The 25,251-nt window shown below is 43.8% G+C and overlaps 1 protein-coding gene across 5 annotated transcripts in view; it reads right to left on the bottom strand.

The window, feature by feature from the left end:
• NCK2 (NCK adaptor protein 2) overlaps positions 1 to 25,251 on the bottom strand; it is a 149,210-nt gene that overhangs the window by 104,104 nt on the left and 19,855 nt on the right. The gene's annotated exons all lie outside the window — the stretch shown is intronic.

The raw sequence follows: 25,251 nt of genomic DNA, 5'->3' as shown, positions 1-25,251 counted from the left end.
ACCTGTTATCCCAAGAAATCAAACTCAATTTTAAAAATAAATAATCAAAATAATAAAGAAATACTATAATAAAAATAAATAAGAGTGGAGAAATAAATAGATCCAACCTCAATGTACATACCTTACTTGGATCTTGGTTTTACAACCCAATTTTAAATAAAATTTTTGAAATAGGTGGGGAAATTTAAACACTGATATTTGATAATATTAAAGAGTTATCGTTACTGAAATATTTACTTTAATATTTACAGATGAAAGGAACTGATAGCTGGGATTTGCCACTGGAGAGCGGGTCATTTAGATGAAACGAGGCTGGCCTGTAACTGGTAACTATTGAAGCCAGCAATGGGTACCCATGAGGACTTACTCCACGCTTCTCTCTATCTTAAAAAACATTATGCTGAAATTATCCTGTTACTTAAGAAATCACATCTTACCATGAGAGAATTGACAGCATTAAAAAAACGTGACAGTTTGAAGGGCCTTTAGAAACCACCAAGCTCCAAACCCCCTTCTACACATGAAGACTAGTAGATCAACTCCAGGGCACAGAGCTAGTCGGCGGTGAGATAGGACAAGTTTCCAAAATCTCTCCAATTATCAAGGGACCAACAGGTAGAGTTGGAAGAATGGGAAAAGTCTTCCAACAGTAGCTCTTCTCACAGTAACTCTTCATACTTCTCATATACCCCTAAGCTTGCTCTTTACAATCAAATGCCTCTTCCTCTGAGTAGTTTCAAAGAAAATTTTTAAGTTCTTTGATAATTTGAACCATATCTCTCTCTCTCTCTCTCTCTCTCTCTCTCTCTCTCACACACACACACACACACACACACACACACACACACACACACAAAATATCAGTAAAGCCCCAGCTGGTATAGCTCAGTGATTGAGTGCCAGCCTGAGAACCACGGAGTCACTGGTTTGATTCCCAGTCAGGGCACATGCCTGGGTTGTGGGCCAGGTCCCCAGTAGGGGGCACATGAGAAGCAACCACATGTTAATGTTTCTTTCCCTCTCTCCTTCCCTCCCCCTCTCTCTAAAAATAAATAAATAAAATCTTTTTTCTAAAAAAAAAAAAATCAGTTCATCCGATAAAATCTTGAGAATTTATTCAGATGCTAAATAAATTAAAACCTTTAGTGTACTATTAAGACAACCATGAACAGCAGCTGTGTCATTCTGACATGGATCCAACTGCATGCAGCTCTCCCAGTTCACAGGCTGCAATGAGAATGTGCAGCACTAATGAGTCTAAATTGCAAAATTATAAAAATGGATCAAGCACTTATTTACAGAGGTCACTATTATAAAATGAGTCCATTAGATATGCTCCTTACTCTAGAGAAGTCTACCACCTAAAACCAATGAATACAGAGTACTATGCAAACATGCAATAAACTATGCTGATATACGTAAGGAACGAGACCATCTTGAGGACAGTAGCAAAGTTGAAACTGCTGGAAACACTAGCTGGTAAGGATTGTGAGAGGGAGAATACAAAGTCACTAAATTGTTATCATAAAGCACCCATGTTCCGCACATCCTCCTGATCCTGCCAGCCCCAAAGAACAGCCGTCCTGAGATTCAGAACTACTCATGCCAGTTCACTGTTCTGCAGTGAGGAGAAAGAAAGGTAGGTACAAGGGGCTAAATGGGAGAAGAGATGAAAAAGGACAAATTTCTTATCAGTGTGGCTTTAATTTACATCACTTCTCCAGGCTTCTCCAGATGAAATCAACATTCTCTTACAATGTACTAGAATTTAAATCCTGAAGGGAAGAATCAGAGATCTTCTACTCTAAACCCTTCACTTAACAAAATGAAACAATGCAGGTATACAGAATGGTGGAGTCTCAGGTCAATTTTGAGGGGTACTCACACAGTTATGCTACTCAAGGGTACTTTCCTGAGTTTCCTAGAGCTGGAGGTGACATACCCAGGCAGTGTGGTCCAATTCTTGTCACTTGCTAATGACAACAGAGTAATTCTGGTGGTTTCTAAGCATGCTGGTGGGAAAGGGAGAATGGTTGGGTTCCGGCTGATTGTGTATGAACCAGTGTGGGCAGAAGTTCTCGCAGGCTGCGTGGGGCATGGGCCATTGACCGGCCAAGACCCAACTCAGAGGTCAAAGCAACAAGACTGAATGCTCCACCCCTGTCTTGCCTGTACACCCCATCTGGCCACAAGAGGCCCACATGAAGAGTAAGTATGGCCTTAAAGAAAGAGGCTGAGTCCACTGAAGATAAGCTCCACCCATAGTTACCCTTCTCCCCTAGGTGTGCTGAGAGCAGAGGCCAAAGGTTGAGGCTTCAGCAGCCCACCAGGTGCTGAGCACCTTTGCCTAAGTGTGAGACCGGGCTGGTAGGGTGGGGGGGGGAGGCAGTGAGATACCGATCCAGTGGTAAGATACCATGAAGCACAGTCTGGTACACTTCTCAAAAGGCTGGGAAACAGGGGCTGCAGCTATGGCTCCTCTGAAGTGGGTGGAATGGCAAGAGGAGATGGCTGAACTTCCATGCTGCCTGCCAGGGATGCCCTTACCAGCACACCACCTTGCACAGCACCCAGGCAGACAAACTACCGTGTTAAGTGCCTGGATACCTGCCAGCCACAGTACTGCGAAGCCAGAGCTCAGAAATGGGTTACCACTTTGAGCCGGCAGTGCAAGATCTCCTAAAAATAGGTGGTAAGAAATTACGCAAGCTATATGAAGTGAAAAATGGGCTCTGCTCTCAGGTGTGCTGATGTCAGGTGTAATCCAATCAAGAAGTTATAATGATAGAAGCACTGCTTCTTAATGGTTCATTTTTATGTCTAAATGTGCAGGTTTATTTATAGGCTCTGATTTAGAAATAGTTTGCCATATTTTTAGTTCACAAATCAACTTTTAATTCTACACATTCTACAAGTAGGACACATTTCACACAGCAGAAGCAATAAAAATTGAGATGTTTGGAAGAGAAGCCAGTCTGCTCCTCTGCATACAGCATATGACTATATGTACTGCCCTGTGGGACTCTGTTGCACGTGCTTCTCCAAGCAGTTTGTGAAGCCATGTCAACAGCCACTTGTGGAAATTTAATGACCTGCTACTTGCATCCAATCTGTTCGTTATCTGAGGGCCAGAGCAGTGGTTCCCTACATGTGCCCTGACCAACCCAGCCCACAGCAGTAGTGTCAGGGGACATCTTAGAAATGCAAATTATAGGGGCCCACCCTAGACTCCTGAGGTTGAAACTGGGGGTGGCAGGAGGAGGCAGCAGTCTGTTAAAAAGCTCTCCAAATTTGGAATAATCTCAAATTTGAGAACCAGGAACCACAGGGCTCACAAGGGAGCATGATGAGCAGCAAATGCTTTACAATGTGTTTCTCATATACATTTTATCGCTCATATGAGACTGTTAACCTAGTAAGAGAATCACTTTCATTAGAAAAACTCAGGTAAACATTTCTTCAATTGCAAAGAACTCTCTTATTTGTATCAAAAGAAAGAGGTTAACTTTTTCTCAATGGAAAAAAAATGATTAAACACCTGGTTTCGAGTATACATATGACAGCACCTTTGGTCTGGTTATTACTCCATGGGAACTGAGGATCCTGGTCAGTCAATGGAGAAAGGTGGGTGGACAAGCTCAGGCCTTGGAGTAGCTTGAGCTTCAGGGGTGGGGGAGGGGAAGACAGGTGGAGAAGTGTGCATTAAGTAGATCACTGTCAGCATGTACTTTAAATAGGAATTGTCTCTGTCCATTTAGGGTCCTGAAAAGATGAATGCAACTGGAATACATTTTTAAAGAACTCAAAGCAGTCAACAGGAGATCCACTGCCCTGACTGCAGTCTTCATCTGCCAAAAACACAGTGAATACACAGTCTTTGTTTTAAAGCACAGAGGACTGAATAACAATGAATTATAATGGGTTTAAGTTCTTTAAGAAAGAAGAAAGAGAACAGAAGGAAACTAGGAAAAAAAAGGCATGCTTTCTATGGATAAAGGACACAGAAATAAATCAAACAAAATGTAGGAAGCCCTAGAAGAAGGCACCCTGGGAAGGTTAGGAGGTTCTGCTTCCTTGGCCAACAAGCCTTACATAAGCTACGTTAACACTATAATGCATAGTACAACAATATATGCATACGGATGGATATTCAAAATATGCATTACTTATATTAACTTGTAAAGCAGTAATAGTTTCAGAATATCTACTCTATTAATAAGAAAAGTTCATTTAGAGTTTGATGACAAGTATATAAACCAGAGGAAAAAAGAAACCTACACAAACATTAAAGACTGAAAGGACATAATCCAAACGCAGTTGACAGAAATGGTGGCAAACAGAACTGCCCTCTCCCCTTCACGCACTCGCTGAAGAGTATTTCAGGGGGAAAGTAGTTTCCGGGGCACACAATTGCTTTAAACAAATGACAGCAATAGTCCCTGTTTTCTCACCTTCATCTCCAATTCACGTAACTGACGACAGACTCATTTTACACAAAATTGGTCTCCTTCCTCTCAACCACCCACTTCCAACCACCAAAATTAAATTAAAAGTGAAAAGAAAATCAATACTAATAACATTAAAAGAAACTTTTCAATTACAGTTTACTTTCAATATTATTTTGTATTAAAGTGTGTAGCATAGTGATTAGACAATCACGTGCTTTATAAAATGATCCCCCCGATATTTCCAGTATCCACTTGACACCATACCCAGTTATCACAGTATTATTAACTATACAGGGGTGGACAAAAATAGGTTTACAGTTGTTTCTATGGAAAATAAGTAACAATACAAGACTAAACTCTGTTTCACCTAGTCACAACTGTAAACCTAGCTTTGCCCACCCCTGTATTCCCTATGCTGAACTTTACATCCTGTGACTATTTTTTTAACATTTATTTATTTTTAGAGAGAGGGGAAGGGAGGGAGAAAGAGAGGGAGAGAAATATCTAGAGAACATCTATCAGTTGCCTCTCACATGCCCCTAACTGGGGACCTGGCCTGCAATTCAGACATATACCCTGACCAGGAATAGAACCGGCAACCTTCCGGTTTGCTGGGATGACGCCTAGCCCACTGAGCCACACCAGTCAGGGCCAATGACTATTTTGTAAGTATCAATTTGAATTTCTTAATTTCTTCACCTTTTTCACACAGTCCCCTAACCACTTGCTCCTCTGGCCACAGTCTGTTCTCTATGTCTATGCATCTGTTTCTGTTGTGTTTGTTAATTTATTTTGTTCTTTAGATTCCACATATAAGTGAAGTTACTGACTTATTTCACAGAGCGTAACACCCTATAGGTCCATCCATGCTGCTGCAAATAGTAAGATTTCAATCCTTTTTATGGCCGAGTAATAGTCCATTATGTGTGTGTATGTATGTGTGTATACCAACACTTTTTAACCACTCATCTACTAATGGGCACTTGGCTGCTTCTAAATCTTAGCTATTATAAATAATGCTACTATTAACACTGGGGTGCATAGGTTTTTCTGAATTGGTGTTTCAGGATTCTTAGGGGATAATCCCAGCAGTGGAATCATTGGGTCAAAAGGCAGTTCCACTTTTAGGTTTTGAGGAAATTCCATAGTGTCTTCCACAGTGGCTACACCAGTCTGCATTCCCACCAACAGTGCACTAGGGTTCCCTTTTCTCCACGTCCTCACCAGATCCTGTTATTTGTTGATTTATTGATAACAGCCATTCTGACAGGTGTAAGGTGATATCTCATTGTGGTTTTAGTTTGCATTTCTGTTAACTATTAGTGACAGTGAACATCGTTTCATATGGCCATTTGTATATCCTCTCTAGAGAAGTGTCTATGCAGGTCCTCATTTTTTAATTGCACTTTTTTTTGGTTTGAGTTGTATAAGAACATTTTACACAGCCAATGCCCCCATTTTTGCATCCAGATACAAGTAGATCCAATCTAGAAGGAACTTCATCCCAAATTGGATTTGCCTGGTCAGGGAGTAAAGGAGTACAGGAGTCCCAGGTCCATTCAGTCCTCCAAAAAGCCAGCAACCTGGAGTCAGGGATGTTGTGTGTGGTTCTCATCACAGAACAATCAAGCCCCCCTAGAAGTACACGCTCCTCTCACAGCACCGGTACAGGTCTCAGTGTCCCCATCCCACTCAGTCCCTGCTGTCGAGGGGAGAGAAGAGGGGTCCCTGTGTCCTGCATGAAGAATCCTGGCTGGTAAGATACCCTCATGGGAGGGGCTGGGGGGCTGGAGGTAGTCTACCTCCTCACCCTGTAAGGGGCATCTCCCCTGCAGTGATGGGCCAGTGAGGCTCACTGTACTAGTTTGCTCTGGCTGCCAGGAGTAAATACTGCTGAATGAAGTGTTAAAGAACAGAAATTTGCCCTGGTTGGGTGGCTAAGTTGACTGAAGTGTCATCCTGAACACCAAGAGGTTGTGGGTTCAATCCCTGATAGAGGAATGTATGGGGAGCAACCAATCAATGCTTCTTATTTCCTTCCCTTCCCTTCCTTTCCCTTCCCTTCCCCCCTATTTCTCACCCCCACCTCCCTCCCTTTCTTTCTCTCTCTAAAAATCAATAAATATATCCTGAGTATTAAAAAAAAGAATAGAAATTTATTTTCTCATAGTTTTGGTGGCTGGACATCCCAGATCAAGGGGTCTGTGATCTGATTCCTGCTGTGGGCTCTCCTGGCTGGCACACCTTCTTACTGTGTCCTCACACAGCACAAAGAGAGTGAGCTCTCTGGTGCTTTTCTCATAAGGACACTCAGCCTATTGGATCAGGGCCCCACACTCTTATGTCCTTATTTAACTTTCCTTACTTCCTTAGAGGCCCCACCCCCAAATACTGCTGCAGTGGAGGTTGAGGCTTCAACATGAACATTGGGGAAGACACATTTCAACCCATAACACTCCTAGGTGGGGAGTTGGCCCAAGGCAATAGGACCGAGTTTATCAGAGCTGAGGCCCGAGCATCACTCCTACTTTCCACTGCACTGGGCTGGCCTTCCCAGGCCAGAGCACAGCACTGGTGGTCTCCTTCACAGTCAGAAGAGAGCGAGATTGGAGCCCAGGGGAGGGATGGGAGTGGAGGAAAGGTAGGGTGCAAACCAAAGGGGACAGAGGCCAGAAGAAAAATAAGATAGTAGTTGAGATGGGACCTAGGTAGGTCAGGCCAGGCTGCAGCCCACCTGAGGCAGACAACACTCCCAAAGCCTCACCAGGTGCTGGCAAAACTAGGTTCTTTACAAAAGGATTAAGTTATTGTTCACAGCCCTGAGTTGAAGGAATCCCCCAGCATCTTGTGCCTAGAGAAAAATAGACACAAGACCCTAGTGAAGATCCAGGCCAACCCCAAGTCTGGAGGCAAAGTGTCCAAACACAGAGACCTTTCTGGACAGCCTGAACCAGTCCTCCTGCCCGGTACCCAACCTGCCTTCCTACTGTTCTGAAGCCAGATGAAATGAGTGCAGAGAGCCCGGTCCGGCACCAGCAAGTGCTCAGTTAGCGATGTCTGCTATTATCACAGAGACTCAGAATAAGTACTGTTTCTTTGGTATCCGAACCATCTGAATACATATCTCTTTCTTCCCTATACTGGGTGCTAAGACTGTAATTTACCATTCCATTCAACACTAGTTATGGCGCCCTAGGCCTAGGCAGAAGAAATGATCGGTAAAAAGCTGAATGAATGGATTAATTAACTGATAACAAAAATATACAATGAAAAGGACATGAAAATAAGGCAGAATGTAAATGAAAATAGTGACAGATGGGCAAACAGTAAGCATTTACCCACACATATGAAAAAGGCAAAAAATAAAAATAAAAAAGATAGAAGATAGTAGACATAAAAAAAGGACAGTAGGGCTTAAATCATTTTTCTCTCCCTGGACCATGGGAGATGTATTTCACCACTACCAGCCATAACCCTTTATTTTCTTCATCACTCCAGATGAAAATAAATAAACAGGCATATCACTTACTGTGAATTAAGCATCCTACACCTAGCTCTGATAACCCCAGGAGTGACATTTTGCTTATGACCAAGTTCTTCCAGGCTTTTGTATGCAAAGCACAAAGGCAAACATTGCTACACAGGGGAGCAGGGTGGCCCCAGCCTCACCAGGGGAAGACCTCTGTACTGGGCAGGAGGCCTGGGCCCCACACTCACTAGGGCAGCAGACCTTGGTGCTAGACAGGAGGGCTGTTTCAGATAACAGGATATACTCCAATGACACTGGGGCTGCTCAGATGAGATCAGACAGCTTCCTCTCTATTGTGCTGCTTTAACTTTAACCTCTCCCCTCAGGTTCATGCCAGGAAAACTGGTCTGTGCGTCTATTCAGGTTGTAAAAAAGAACTAAACTGGGAAGCATTAAAGTGTGGTTTTCTATTGGTTATTTTTTGATTTAACTCTGTTTTATCTTCTGAATGAAAAGGATTTTTCTCATATGTTCCTCTACATGACAATATCAGGGCTATTTTTTCCTAGGGCTACTACAGTCATCTCAGAAGAAGGAAACTCCCAACCAGGGTTCTTTGGTGGGAGAGGGAGACTGCCTGATTCCTTCCCCACTTGGAGACAAACACCATGACCATCTCAGGCTCCCACTGACACTACGTAGAACCAAGTCCAACTCCAGAAAATGTTTTGAATTGTGAGGCTGCCCAACGACACTCAGGATTTCCTAACTTCACCCATGTATCTACGCAATCAGTATTTGAGGATGAAATATTTGTGCTTATTATAAGAACACTGAAATGGAAAATGTCAGAAGCATTAGTGAATTGGATTACTACCCTGCAGACTCCTTAGGTCCCAGAACAGGCTGACAGGCATCCCCTCCAGGGGCCAAATTTTTCTTTCCCTTCATTCACAATTTTGATGGTGCTGTAGTTTCCCCTAGATTAACTGAGAATCTTTTATGGAAAACACTTATAATGGCTTGACCCATAAATGTGTTCCGTGTAAATGTTAGTAGTTACTATTATAGAAATGATAAGAATACATTTATGCTCACTTATTTTGTGAAAACCCGAAAACCTCCTCACATTGCATATCCCTCAACCCTTCACCACTGGGATGTGGGAAGGCAAGAATGACATGCCACTGATTTGTGCAGTCCTAGCACAGTTTCTGGTGCAGAGTAGAAGGACCAACATTTCTTCAATTTAATACACTTCTTCACTTCAATAAAACCAGTACCAGCACTGACTGGCCTGAAAAGGCTGTTTTAAATAGCTTGCTTTGTAAGCAAATTAATCCCTTCTCTCCCCTTCACCCCAAGCTCAATCAGCAGGTGGAAATACTTCTCACTGCATCTGCCAATGGGCTGGGAACAGGGATGGCAAATCTCTATTAAAAATGACATAGTAAACACTTTCCTGAATGAAGGATTACATCACTGTCAAATGCCATGCAAGGAATTTCAGCTCATACTATAGACGGGAACTGCAGCTGAGCCGAAGGACGTCTATCTAATGACAAGGTAGCCCTAAAATGCACTGCTGCTCTATCTTCTGCAGGGAAAGAGGGATGTCATTTTGTCCTGCAAACTCCAAATACATTCAATGTATTCTGATGGTAACAAGGTTACAATATAAAGGGAAAAGAGAAATGACTCCTAATTTCTGGAAAGAAAAATCCTTGTTATGGCGTCACCGCTGCAGGAAAGCACATACATCATCAGCTCAGGAAATAGGCTACCTTGAAGTTTCACTCCACAAAAAGAGCTGGGATTTTCACTTTTAATCTTTTACTAGAGAAAAATATAATCAGAACATATTTATATAGGACCATTGCTTGGAATATTTATTGGGTTTCTTTGTGCCAATGTATTTTATAATCTTTAAATGAGCAGGGTGGGAAAAACACACCATTTGCCACTAATGGTTGCCTCCCTAGTAATTCCACCCACTGTGGAACTACTGACTATTAACACATGCCATTTGGGTGTGCAAAGTTTACAACCAGCAAGAAAGGCCAGCTCAGACAGTCAACTCTGCATCACACTATTTTTACCCTAAATAAAAAGCATGTTGTATGACAGAATCCCATAACATGGGCCCCATTTAATTTAAATTATTTACTCTGCCTCAATTGTATCATAAGCAACTAAAATCAACCCTTGGAACACTTAACATCTAGGTAACATTGAAGCAGAAACAAATTAATACAGACAGCCAGCCATGCCCCCGCCATTCCCATCTTCTATGCTAGAGGATAAAAGTCTATTTAAAACTTTATTCTTCTCCCTCAAGTCCATCTATCCATTCCCTCATTATATAACATATTCTTTCAAAATATCTGGGTGATTCGCCCTGTTCCCTCCATTCCTGGTATCATTTACAAAAAAAAACTTAAAGAAGCTGAGCCCATATACCCTCAAGAATCAGAACATCAGCCAGTGTCTGTGTGCTCAGTGCATGCCAACACTGTTCTGAGTGCTTTCTGCATATGCTACTGCATTGCACCCTGTCACCAACCCATTTTCCTGGTGGAGAAAGCAAGGTTTGAGCAGTGCTAAGTGCTGGAGGGTGAAGACAGCCCTGGCAGGCAGTCTGGGTCTAGCACACTCACTCTGAAGCCACCCAAGCTATCAGTCCCACCGAGACCACCATGTCAAGGCCTGGAGGTATCCCCGTGGACTCACCTCCCAAACGCTCCCCTGATGTAGTATGTCTGCTTCCATTTCCCCACCCCGAGTCCTCCTCAAATGTCCAGGCTTGGCTTAGGCCACTGCTCACAAGACTCCAGCACTTACTCAACCCAGCCACCCTCTACTTTGTCTGAAGAGTTTCTCTCCTGACAACCAGGGTCATGCAGTCCATAGTGGTCCTAATTCTGACAGCTGGGTGTCCCTGGTGAGACACAGATACTGAGAAGAGAGAAATGGCACCCGCACGCCGGATACTGCCAAGCCACAAAGATCACATGCACAAATATGCACCAGTCACGCTATGTGCTCAAAGGAAACCCAGACATGGGGTGGGGGTGCAGGGAGCTCATTAGTGAGGGTTTGGTAGACCCCTCTATAGAACCAAAGTCACTGCTGTCCAGGACTACCTTCAATAGCCTACATCTCTTCCATTCTGTCCCTCAAAGGAGCTTTCCCTGCACACATTCAAGGTGACTGCTCAGCTCACTACCCTTCCCATCAGGCCTGGCCCTACCAGCACCTGTGAGGCAGGCGGTAGCAGCAGCGATGGGGACAGGTCAGCCTTCTACCCAGAGGTGGGGGAGACCAGGAACCATGAAGCAAACACACGTTGCTGATTTCAGTGCTCCTTTGTAAGAATGCTCAGAAAGGCTACCTCACATTTGTGAGAAAAGGCTGGCTTTGAAGAACAGAGGACTAGATCAGACAAGCCAGTATTTCACCCTGTGTCGCCACCATGAGAACTGAAGTAGAAAATGCATATGAAGCATAGTAAGGTCAGCATCACCATCATTATTACCGTCTGTGGTTGTAGGGTCCCAATGACATTAAGTGACAGACCATGTTATATTTTATTATGGGGTGAGCATCAAGAAATTGAAGGGGTCAACAGGAGCCATAGTTTTGCCCTGATGCCTGTGTTGAATATGCGCAGAAGCCAAGGTGGTGATCCCAGGTAAATCTGGCAAGCAGCGCACACTCCTGGTGCTGGGGCAACCTGAGTGTCAGACCAGCCCCAATGCAGTGGAGGAGCTTGTGCTGGATGCCCACAACTGTGTCAGGAGCACTTGTACAGACTCAGGTGTTCCTCTTCATCCCCACAGCACCAACGGGGTGGAAATGGGGTGTGACAGGCTGTGGGATCTAGGGCTGATCAAAGCATGCCCAGGGTGGGGGCAACACCACTGACCAGAGAAGCAGCAACTGTCCAGCCTGGTGATTACAGGCCAGTCAGCCCTCCTGCACTGGGCCTAGATTACTGTTGCAATTAAAAAGAAAAACCCAAACCTCACTAATTAAAAATGCAAAAACAAACAAACTAAATGATCTCCAAAGTCCCCTTCAGCTTATAAATATGCCTTTTAGTGCCTATGATCAGCAAGGAAGTGCTGACATCACCTGCAGATGTGAACTAAAAAAGCTGTTTTCCTAACAGCAGTCCTACATTTTCAGCCTAATCAATGAGCACAGTACTAGTTCATATCTAACAGTGCTTTTAAAAAAGATTTTATTTATTTATTTTTAGAGCGGGGAAGGGAGAGAAAAAGAGAGGGATGTGAGGGAGAAACACTGATCATTGCCTCTCATACACACTCCATTTGGGGACCAACCTGGCAACCCAGGAACGTGCCCTGACCAGGAATCAAACTGGTGACCTTTCACTTAGTGGGACGATGCCCAACCAACTGAGCCACACCAGTCAAGTTAAAAGTGTTCTTTCAAAAACAAGTCCATCTTCAGCTCTTCTCATGCATGCATGCTAGAAATTCATGACAGACAAAGTACACCCAGTTCTGTTATTCGCTGAAGACCAAATGCAACTGATACGGTAGAATACGCAGGCTCTAAGTAACAGTTCTTGATAAACCTCTGTAACATGACTAGGATCAGTTCACAGGGACATACCATTGAAGGCTGAGTGTAAGAAATACATGGCAGCTTGTACACAGCTTTTACTTGAAAGTAAAACAAATCAAAACTGTTCTTGGCTAACTATGGTATTTTTATTTACAGGAAAAGTATTTATCTAAAGTAATGTGCGACAGATGCATGAACAGCCGAATATTTTCTCTCCTAACAGATATGAGAGGATGCTCTTCCACATGGATGCCAAATTCCACCTGAAATGGCCCCACAGTGATGGTCTCTGAGTTCATCTGTCGCACAGCAGTTGTATCAGCCATTTGGGAGAGGCCAGCATCTAACAGGTGAGCCAAGGCAAAGCCAAGATGGCCACTGAGGACATTTAGATTAATGTTCTTTTTCACCTCCCAGCTCCACCCATCACAACAAGAAGACAGCTGGTGAGCCCCCAATCCAGCAACTGGTGGCCATGGACCTTCCAGCTGGCTATGGAAAACCCCCGCTGGAAGGCTGGGCCAGCAGCCCCTTCCCCAGCTCCAGACACATGGTTAGGAGGGCAGGCCTGCTCTATAGAACACCTCCCTCCTCCCCACAAGGATGGTCTACTGATTGGCTCAAAGTAAGCATCTGACCAAACTGGCCAAAGACAACCCTTCCGGAGGGGTTGAGTGACACAGAACAGTGCTGCTACTGGATACACACACTCCCAGCTGTTAGTGGAGGCCACTTCCTACCACAGGTGCTAAGAAAGGGACAGCCAGTCTGCCAAGCACATAAAGAGGCCTAGCTGAGGGGGGGGGTGCCTTCCAGGTCCCCTTGGCACCCCCTCAGCCCTGCACCCAGGCCCACAGGCCTGCCCACATCTTGTCGTTAGACACTTTCCTTGGGACAACTTCCCCCTGGCTTTGGGGAACGCAAGAAGGTTGCTTTTACCTGCCACCCTGGAAGATCTCCTAGCACAACTGGAGAAGATGGAGAAAAGGTACAGGTGCAAAGAAGGAAGCTGGGAAGACACACCAAGTCCAGGTCTAGAACAAGAAGGCTTCCTGTTATTAGAAGAAGAGAAGCAAAGGCTGAATGCATTAGTGAGAGCAATTTGCTGTGGCTCAACTTTTGTCAGCCATCCCCCAATGCCAACCTTCTCTTCAATATCGAGCTAGGAAGTAGAGCTCGGCATTTTCAAAATGCACACAGGGGTTTCCTGCTTGACAATAGGGAGCAGTCCTCTGAGTCTTTACACAGCACCTGGATGTGAAATGCACTTTGGGGCATGCACTCACTACTATCTACAGTCTAGCTGCAATGGAATTAATTTCTACTCATTTCCATTAGCCAAAGCTGGTCATGTTCAACTGCTTGTTTTGTATTTCCCATACATAGCAGGTGAGCACAGTCTCCACATTACCTACCCATGGCCCATTCCTACTGATCCTCACATGAAGGACTAACAGCAGCTCTTTGCCCACCACATGCCAGGTGGCACTGGGTCCACTTGAACTCCTGAGAGTCTCTGTGCCAGATGTGGCCTACAGGTATCTGAACCACTGCCATCTCTTCTGTATCACCAGGGCTGGAAACCAGAAGCCCATGTTTCCCCGACTCCTGCCAGATGAATTCTTGGTGAGGTTCTGCCAAAGAGAGGCCCTGGTCCAACACTAAAAGGCAGGAGGAAGAGCAAAACCTTGCCCTCCCTTGGAACGGCTCACACCCATGCCGATGCTGCAGCACAATTGGCTGCCAGCTCCAGTAGCCACTGAACTGGACAGGACTATCAGTTCAGGCTTCCTGCTTCAGGGGCAGCAGGTTGGGGAACACCTGCTTCTCCAGACCCAGGATGGCAGCAGCTTTCTTAGCTTCTGGTGTTTGGATAACATGTATTCTCTCTCTGGCTCCTCTGGCTCTTCTCACATTTTTGTAACCATCCCTGTGCTAGATCCTGCCTGTCTGAAATACCTAAGAGGTTCCTAGTTTCTTAACACAGGCCCTGGAAGAGGGGAGCAGGAACAACCCACAGGCTAGAGTACAGCAGAGGTCATCTGAAAAAATGAGGTCAGCAGTGGTGACGCCCAGTTGAGTCAAAACATAAATACACCAGAGGGCTGTTTGCTCCTCACCACCTGTCACCTGTGATCTGATTGCTAAAGGTCCCTGGAGCCTGAGCAGAGCTGACATCACCCTACTGGGACAACTGAGCTAGAACCAGCCAGGCGAGTGGAGGAGAAACATGGCATCAGCCACTCAATGACCAGCCTAGAAGAAAATTCATAAGTCCCTTTTCCAGGTCATGTCCAAAATGTCACAAAAGTCCATGCTGTGCTAAGTGACAACCCAGGATACTCACAGTGCAGCAGTCCTCTGTGGGCAGGGAGGCGAGCAAGCGGCAACACACAGGAAGAAGACCCCAACCACAGCAGGGCGACCCTGCACCAGCCAGACTGATGGCCCTCCTGTCATACGCACGGTGACAGAGGGTCCTGATTCCCTCCTCAAACTTTCCTTGGATGCTCTCAGATGATGTTGACATTTCAAGATATTTGGAATGCTTATGGGAAAACAGGACGAAATGTAGAAAACTAAGTGTGTTACAGAAAATCCAGGCCGTACAACTGCCATAGCTAGAACAAAAGTCTCCCACCCCAACCCAGGACACAAAAGGGAAGTAAGAGCTGCTGGTGGCATCAGACAGCAGAGCATAGCTCCGGATCCCCTGGGGAGGGCCCGAAAGCTGCACGTGGCCTTGTCCACACCCACTTCTCCCCAGAGGAGGCCTGCAGGAAGGGACATACATAATGCTATGCCAAACCAGCCCAAACCAAAATACAATGGAACCATTTGCTTCAAATTATTCCCTCAGCAACTGATGGCCACCAACCATGCCTAATACTGGTTTATTGTGTTTGTTTTTTGCAACCACAAAACCAAAGGGAACTTTTTTCTTTTTTCTTGAATTTTTTGGAGTGACACTGGTTAGTGAAATGATGCAGGTTTCAGGTGTATAATTCTACAACAGATCATCTGTACACTGTACTGTGTGTTCACCATGCCAAGTTTCCTTCCAGCATCATTTATCCCTCCTATAGTTTTTTCAATCACTAGTGAGTCCAAGCCTCTCATTTACAAATGAGGTTATGAGCATAATTAGTGTGCAAAAAAATTTCAAATTAAAAAAAATCCAAGTGAATTTATGTAGATCCTGAAACTCACACATCTGGAGGTGTGTGTGCTTAGTTATGCAAATGAGGCACTGAAGTCAAAAGGGAAAAAAACAGCTAATTTTCAAAAGGGTATAATTAGTTATTTTTCTCTTGAAAGGCAGTGTGAGGCAGGCAGCATCTTTGCCTATAGCAGAAGCTATTTAAAGTAAGCCATAAACACGTAAATACTGTTTAAATCCCAAGGAAAATGACAAAGAACATATAAAGGTGCTACAATGACAACTGAGAAAAATAAGCAAGTCACAGGAAAAAATAAATTTAAACAACCAATGTTAAGTTATATTAAAAAATTATATCCTGGTTAAAAATAACATCAGGAAGCAGCACCTAGCCAGAGTCTGCTGTGCAGCAGCCCTGCGGGGCCGCACAGGGGAGGCACCTGAGGGGAGACAGACATGACAGAGCAAGTGGGCCCTGGGCTCCCGCTGAGGTTGGTGTTGTGCCCGCAGCAGCTCGGGACACTGTCCTCTGCACTTCAAAGTGTTCCATGATGAAAAATTAAAAATCCATGTAAAAACAAGGAAATTCCACGAAATATGAACCCCTGTGCCACACATAGTGCAAACTACTTAGCACAAGACTGACATGTAAACACCACCCTCAATGAATGTCATTTATTATTTTTTACAAGATAAAGTTAAGCCAAAGTCAAATCACAAAGTATTCAGATGGTGTGGCATGACTTTACTTCTAAACGGATCAATCTGGTAATGATTTTAGAAAGCCTTTTTTTAAAATTACGTATCATGTAAAACTTCGTAAGCCATATCTCATTAGATAACCACAAAACTGAAAAGAAATGGCAGCCTCAGAGATAACATACCACGTGTTACTGAACCAGCGCCCCATGGACCCCTCATACAAGTCGCTAAATAAATGTGAGCTTCAACAGGGTTGTTGTAATGGCCAGGAGGGTCCCAGACAACTTGAGAACTGACCCCTGACCTCCCCCAAAGCAGGGACACCCTAGCAGTCAGGCCTGTAACAGGGTTACTGCCCCTGGCCACAGGGCACCAGCCCACCCTGGACCCATGCCCTAACAGACAATGGAATTGGGCTCTGGGACCAGATATACCACTTCAGGGATTCACACACCAAGACACAAAATGGACCCTACACTCTTCACAAGTGGGCCACCCAAGTATGACCAATATGTCAATTTTGTTTTTGTTCACACAGAAAATACTGAGATTCAATCAGACCACCACCACACAGGGCAGAGTAGGAACCTGCTGTTGGGGGCAGAGACTCTGGGCTGCTGTGTGGAGGACTCAGGGGACTCAAATCACCTCACTGAGACCTCTGGAGTTAGGAATTCTAGATGTGCACTTCATTTGGTGTCTCTGATCAAAATACAGGCTCTTCCCCACCCCGACCTGTTAAAGAAATGATTACTGAACTACCCAAAGGAGTACATAAAAGCAAAAACTGGAGGCTACATTACTGCCTGTCCTCCAAGAAGCCACTGGGCCGACCCACCAGGACCTAAAACAGCACTTGGCACAGAGTAGGTGCTCAAATACTTGCTGAATGGGTGACTGAAGCCTCAAAGCTTTCAAGGAAAACACACTGCACACAAGGAAGCCAAAGCATTTAAGTAATGAACTACAATGTGCCAAAGGGGCCCTGCTATGGTCTGAATGTTTGTGTACCCAAAGTTCATGTCAAAATCCTAACCCCCGAAGTAATGGTATTAGGAGGTGGGGCCTATGGGGTTGATTAGGTCATGAGGGAGGAGCCCTCATGGATGGGATTAGTGCTCTGATGAAAGTGACCCCGCATAGCTCCCTAGCTCACTTTCTATCATGTTAGGACACAAGAAGCCCATGACCAGAAGATGACCCTCACCGGACCATGCTGGTACCCTGACCTCAGACTTCCAGCCTCTAGAACTGTGAGCAGCACGTTTCATTGTTTATAATCCCCCAGTCTATGGTATTTGAGTGCAACAGGACTTGGGGAAGGAGAGGGCAGATTTAAGTGTGAAGTGGCACCATAGGGGTCTTTCTACTGAACTTGAAGTTACCTGCTCAGCAGGTTACATTTTTGCTGTAGATGGTCACAGCAGAGCACGGGAAAAAGGCGGGCATTGCAGCAAGGACGTGGCATGAGCAAGCCAGGATGGCATGTGACTGGATGGGAGAAAGGTCTGCTAGAGTTGGCAGCCAGAAACCCAGAGATGGGGGTCAGGAGAAACATGCCCGTGCTGAACCAGGAGTTCAGGGAGATGCCCGGGGGTAATGCTGGCTCCAAGATGACACCAAGGGGCTCTTGCTACGAAAATAGTAGAGGAAGAAGCCAATTCCAGGAAAAAAAAAAGAGTTCAGGAAACTCTAGTAGGAAGTTAGAATGCCTCTGCACTCCCAGAATCAGTGACAACAGTTTTGCTGTTTTCCTTTTTTACCCTCTACAGTAATGACCCAGTGCTAGGCCCACAGTGACACTCAAGCCCCAGCTCAGTGTAACTGTGACTCCAATGCTGGGGGTGAGGTTCGGGGCATGGGGAGGAGGGAATCTAGACCCAGGGATGCAGCATCTAAAGAATGGAATAGAAGGTGACAGGGGCTGAACTGAGGACTTGGACAATGCCTGCATTCACTAGGAAGAAAGAAAGGAATGTTTCATTTCCCTAGGCATTAACTTCACTAAGACACAGGCAGATGAGGTAGGACGTTTAGTTCTATTCATTCCAATGGGTTGGAAGATTCTCTTTGGGCACTAAGTAAGCAAGCTGAGTGTTTGAGCTGGCCCTTGAGAAAGTTAAAATCAACAGTCTAAATCTGTGGTTCTCAAACTCAGGGCCAGAAAGGTCAAGAATTCCAAAGAGGCTCAGAGAGGCTGTTAGGAAACTACCCTCAAGAAACAGCAACACTCACGATTTCCTTCTGACCCCAGCAGAGATTATCTGCCCCAAGTGAGCAGGACTCCCCACCCTGGAGCTGCTGGCAGTCTGGCAGAGGGGGCATGCTGTAGCTTGCACAGACTTCAAGCAAAATAGGTGTTGTATATATCCACACTGCCTAATTTTTGGAGGGTGGTTGAGAGAAAATGGAAAATTAGGCCCTCAAACTGCTCTGGAAGGGAGAAAGTCAGGCAGAGAAAGCTTCTAAGCACAGCTGCAAGGAAAAACAGATTTGAGTGATGGTAAGCCTGACCAAGGAAAGGAGGCTTGGACATCAGAAGGATTTTTACTTCAAACAGAAAAACATAAGTTAAAAATAGTGGCAAGCAGTGTCCCAAGGTATATGCTTTTTCTAGACAGGTTTATGAAGTCAAAGCAAGTCTCTATAGCTCCTGTTACTGACTGCATGTTTGTTTTCCCCAAATCCATATGTTGAACACCTAATCCCCAGGTGATGCCTTTGGGAGGCAATTACAGGTCTAGTGGAGACCATGAGAGTGCAGCCCCATGATGGGACAAATACCCTTATGAGAAGAAGAAGAGACCAGAGCTCCTTGTCTTTTTGCCTTGTGAGAACACCACCACAAGAATGACAGCTACCTCCAACTTGGACAGCCAGCGGGTCTTCACCAGGAACTCAATCAGCAGTATCTTGATTTTGGACTTCTCAGCCTCCAGAACTATGAGAAATAAATATCTGTCGTTTCAGCTACCTAGCCCATGGCATTTTGTTATAGCACCTGGAGCTAAGACAGTCTCTGTTTGGGAAACATTAGCTTAAAAAAAAAAAAGTTCTTCCATCATGAGAAAAAAAAAGTTTTCACCTAAGCTATATGATGGCAAAGAATGACCATATATGTCATGTATTTCTCTTGAAATATATGTCCAAAACAAAACTTAGTTTTGTGTTTCTCACTATAAAGTCAGAGGGAAAAATGAAAAGACAGAAATAGTGATATTAGCATCAGGACTGTCAACACTGAAAACTGAAATTATAAGCAATCTAAAAAATTATTTAGCCCTGGCTGATGTGGGTCTGTGGACTGAGCACCAGCCTGTAAACCAAAGGGTCGCTGGTTCGATTCCCGGTCAGGGCACATGCCTGGGTTGCAGGCCAGAACCCCAGTTGGGGGGTATGTGAGAGCCAACCACATATTAATGTTTCTCTCCCTCTCTTTCTCTTTCTCTTTCCCTTCCCCTCTCTAAAAATAAGTAAACAAAATATTTTTAAAAAATTAAAAAAATTATTTAATGCAATATAGCTTACTTCAGCCCTGGCTGGTGTAGCTCAGTGGATTGAGCGTGGGCTGGGAACCAAAGTGTCCCAGGTTCGATTCCCAGCCAGGGTACATTCCTGGGTTGCAGGCCATAACCCCCAGCAACCACACATTGATGTCTCTCTTTCTCTCTCTCTCTCTCTCTCTATCTCCCTCCCTTCCCTCTCTAAAAATAAATAAATAAACTTAAAAAAAAAAATATAGCTTACTTCCCCAAAATGACTTTCTTGAATATCTGAAATAATAAAAGGTTAAAAATATTTGTTAAATATTTTCCTTGACCTGTTAAAACAAAGATGTCTGAACGTAAAATAATGAAAAATAACTCAGACTATTAAATATCAACATGCTAGGCAATGTAGATGGCTGCAACTTAATACATGAAGCAAACTCTAAATCAGACCTCATCATGTTATACAAACCGATGGCCTAGGTTTCTGGAGCGTCTCTACACCCTTTAAAAATGACAGATATTCTATAGTCTTCTATTCCTAAGGAAATTACTTTAAATGTGATCATTTGTGATCAGTGGTGTGATCACACACCACTGATAGTAAGTTTCACCACTTCTTAGTTGCAGAAAAACCCTATTTTATCACTCAGAAAGATAACCTCAGAAAGTATATACCTCAGAAAGACAACAGCCAGATACAAACACCATCCTTTAAAAAGATCTGTAAAGTTAGAGCCACTAAGTCTATTCCAACTGAAGTTACACTAACAGAAAACTTCATCATACTCTTAACGTTTAAAGAATTTTGAGTAAGCCAAGTCCAAAAGATCACATTTTTAAAAAATTCTGATTCTTAGAAATTCCTTTTGCAACCACACACTCACACAACTCCTGAACATTCTTTCACCATCCCCTCCTATTCTTATACTTTTTCTTTACTTATTAGTGCTTTACAATATATAATTAAACAAATGCAAGAATATATGTCATGCGACAGGCACCATTCTCCATGTTTTTCACTCATTTTAATCTTCATAAAAATCCATTTTCCAGTGAAAGCAACTGAGGTGCCAAGAGGTAAGCTAACTGGCTCAACTTAAAAGTCCTGCAGGGGTGGGAATGAGGGGAGATCCAGACCCCCACGCTCAGGTTCCAGAATCCTGAATTTAAAAAGCTACTAAAAAGTACCCATTAAGAATACAGAAACATCATGCAAGGAAGGAAGACAAGAGACTACACAAGGAATAAAAATCCTCCCTTTTCTCAGGGTTTCCTCCTGAATCAGTTGTACTGGCAATGCCACAAGGCACACGCCCAACGCCCTGGAGGTACGTGGACAGCCAGCCTCCTGAGGACTGCAGGTACAAGGACCTAGAGGTCTGTTAGCCAGATTTAATTTACTCTGTGATTTCACAAGACAAGGATGGTGCAGCGACTTCATCCACACATCCCTTTTTTTTTTTTCCCCAGAAAACCTGCAGCCATATATGCCTGTATTCTACAGTTCAGTTCTTTTGTAAGGTATTATAAGTAGTCACAATTTTGGTGCTACATTTAAACAGTTTGCATCCCTAAACTTCTCCAGAAATGTTACTACATTTTTCCTACACTTGCTTCCCGAGAACCAGGAACTGAGGGAGTTAGCAGCACAGTGAGAGTTGTGATTAACCAACAGAGGGTGGAGAAGAATGTAAAATAAGAATGCATCAGCTGTTTTACAGGAGTGTTCTTAAATAGAGCACAGGCAGCTGGGCAGGGAGGAGGGAGGGGATTCAGTCTAGAGCTGTCTTGATGTGGTATAATAAAAAATATATTTGGTCTTGATCCCTAGTTCCTGGCACAGAGCACCTAACACCCTTGGAATTTCCTGAGTGATAGGAGCAGCTTTTGTTACCCATAATTAGCCCCTTATGACCACACCCAAGTTATTGAAGTGACTCAGGGTGGGTTCTAGTATAGCTTCAAGATGGCCAAGGAAAGACCAACCATGTGATTAGAGGGTGGAAACTTTCAGCCCTACCATTCAACTGTAGGGAAGGTGGGGAGCTGAAGATTGGATTATAAGAACTCTGGAACTAGATTCAGAGAGATTTAGGGAGCTTCAGGGCTGGTGAACACACTAATGTGCAGGAAGGGTAGCATTCCCTTGGAACGGGAACCTGGGCTCTGCACCCTCTTCTTCCCAATACCTTGGCACCCTATGGATCTCGTCTATCCAGCTGTTCCTGAGATGTATCCTTTGTAATAAACCACTGATAAATAGTAAAGTGCTTTCCTGATTCCATGAGTCAGTCTAGCAAATTATCAAACCTGATGAGGGGGTCATGGAGACCTCCAATTTGTAGTCAGTGAGTCAGAACTACACATGGGCCAGGACTTGTGAGTGGCCTCTAAAGCTAAAGATATTCTTGTGGACAGAGCCCTTCACCATAGGGTCTGTGCTATCTCCCAGCAGCGATGTCAGAACTGAACTGAATTACAGAACTCCCAGTTGGTGTCAAAGAGTCAGGGATGGAGCAACTCCGCTGGTGTCCTATTCTACTATAAGGATCAAATACACACTGAATTCCAGAGACTTATGAAAAAAATTTAAAAATCACGTATCTCCCTAGTAATTTTTTATTGATTGTAAGTTGAAATGATATTGGGCTAAATAAAATGCATCACTATAAAATTAATCTCATCTCTTTCTTTGTACTTTTTAATGGGATTACTAGGAAATTTCAAGTTATGCATTTAGCTCACACTGTGACTTGCATTCTACTACTGGATGACACTATTTTAAATATGTTCATTTCTAAAAATTTAGGGACTGAAACCCACTTTTCATCTTAAATTTTCACATGCAAAAAGCAACTACCTGAGGATGGGCAAGAGATGTGAGTAATAAAGGGGAGAAGGAATTAATATTTATTACATGCCCTTATATGCTGAGAGCTAGTCAGTACTGGGCACAATTTCATCCTAACAACGCCTCAGTGAGGAGCACCATTCTCGTCCTATCACAGAAAAGGCACCCAGCCTTGAGCCAATGAAGTGGCAGAGCAAGGATTCACGTGGAACAGCTTCAGGCTTCACTCCCACTCTTGTCTGCATACCAGGGTAAGCCAACTTTTTCTGGATAATGGCCAGGTTAATATTTTAGGCTTTTTATGCCACATAGTCTCTGCTGCAATGATTCAACCCAGCCCTTGTAGCATGAGAGCAAACATGGATCATATGTAAATGAACAAACCTGGCTGGGTTCTAATAAAATGTATTCACAACAGGTTGGGAGACAGGTTTGGCTGTAGGCTGTGGTTTGTCAACCCCAGCTCTACACTGTAAAAATCAAATAAAAACAGTAAGACAACAGGCACAAAATAGTCACTTAGGCTAAGCCTCCGGTCACCAAGATGAGACTTGACTTAATTACAGTTTCAGGCCCTCCCAGAAATGGAATTTTAAACCAGTCAATCAGGAATCACCTGACCAGCACTGGTTAGGTAGCATGCCTGATGGACTCCGTGCCAATCTCCAGGGTGTCCAACCTTTTGGCGTCTCTGGGCCACAATGGAAGAAGGGTTGTCTTGGGCCACACAATAACTACACAAACACTAACAAAAACTAATAAGCAAAAAAAAAGTTTTTAAGTAAGTTTACGATTTTGTGTTGGGCCACACTGATAGCCATCCTGGGCTGCATGTGGCCCATGGCGGCAGGTTGGACATCCCTGCAAGAAAAGTGATCTTATAATAATTAACCCACTTTTTTGCCTGGTATAACACCCTTGTCCTGCTCCCTTCTGCCTATAAGCCTTTCATTTTGCATAGCTACCTAAAGATACCTTCTGAAAGATTGGATGCTGAATAAAGTCAATAAGATCTTTAACAATTACTCAGTTGAGTTGAGTTTTTCAACAAAGTCCTGAAGAGATACATATCACTAAATAAGTGATTATACCCACCATCATCGTGCATCAAAATATAACATGTATAAAGGATACCTTTCACAAAATACTACTTAGGTTATTATTGAAACAAGGTTTACTAGGAAGATCAAACTCTGCAAATTAGCTCACTGTCAGGCCTCTAAGCTCTTATTGGACACCACAAATAGGGCATTTAGGTTTTGTCACTAAGAGGTATTAAGTTAACAGCAAATTACATTTGGTTCAACAGGTATAATGCATGTGACAAAAATAAAATTAAAAATATGTATCAAGGGAACACACAGTGGAAGGCATGAGATGAAACACAGAAAGAAGCCTGGGCTTCTAGGTCAGAGTGAACCCTGCTCCTCAAGTGGGCAGAGGTAACTGCCATGAGCCCTGCGCTGAGGTGTGTGGCCGGACACAAGCAGCATCGCACACCTAGGCAAACGCCCTATGGGTGGTGGGGTAGCTCTCTCTGTGCCTAACCTCCCCATTCTCTAGATTGCAGGCAGCAGGAAAATGGAGCAAGAAAGCTCTGGTCAGTTTTTAAATTAATTTGAAAACTTTTAAAAATATTGACTCATAAATCTAACATTGCTCAGTATAGATAGAAGATACTGGGTTAGCCAAAAAGTTAATTTAGCTTTTTCCATATGATGGTTCTAGAAGAGCTTAGTTGTCTTTAACTTCATTTGAAACAATTGTCAGACTGTATTGTGACAGCTTCATATCAGTGTGCATTTAAAAAAAACTTATCAAAATTAGTTTTTGTGCAGCTATTTTAATATTGAAGATGGGAGAAAAATACAGATTTTCAGCATATTGTGCTATGTTATTTCAAGAAAGGTAAAACACAGCTGAAATGCAAAAAAAAAAGGGATTTGTGCAGTGCATGGACAAAGTGTCATGACTGATCAAATGTGACAAAAGTGATTTGTGAAGTTTCTTGGTACTATTGACCTTTTGGCCAAAAAATTCTTTGCTGTGTTGCTGTCTTATGCTTTGGAAGATGTTTAGCAGCTACCGTGGCCTCTACCCACTAGGAGCCAATAGTGAGGGATAGCCAACATATAGAAAATATCCTAATTAAGTTATTGATGAAAATGAAGAAGAGTCCTTTATTTTACAGAAAAAACAAAATGGGTATTTTGGCCAACCCAATAGTTTGGGGGGGGTGGGCGGGGAGGAACTCTGCATGCCCACCAACTAGAGAGAAGGCCAAGTAAAGGAAACGTTGTGGATTTAATTGGGGCTGGTCAGCCTGTTCACCTGCCGACCCCCTGCTTCCCGGTTTGTACAGCACAGACCACCCTGAAGGAGGCCTGGTGGATAATAATACAAAGGGGAATACATCACTAGAGAAGAACATCTAAATGAGGTAAGAAAGGGAGAAAGAAAAACATGAAGTTAGTCCCACCCTCTAAGTGGCTCCCAGCACCGCCCACAATGTAAACGTTTCCCAGGGCGGGGAAGAG

This window comes from Phyllostomus hastatus, unplaced genomic scaffold, assembly GCF_019186645.2.
Source record: "Phyllostomus hastatus isolate PE091 unplaced genomic scaffold, TTU_PhHast_1.1 phas_scaffold_78, whole genome shotgun sequence".
Lineage (NCBI taxonomy): Eukaryota > Metazoa > Chordata > Mammalia > Chiroptera > Phyllostomidae > Phyllostomus > Phyllostomus hastatus.
This window is presented reverse-complemented; position numbering and strand designations above follow the sequence as displayed.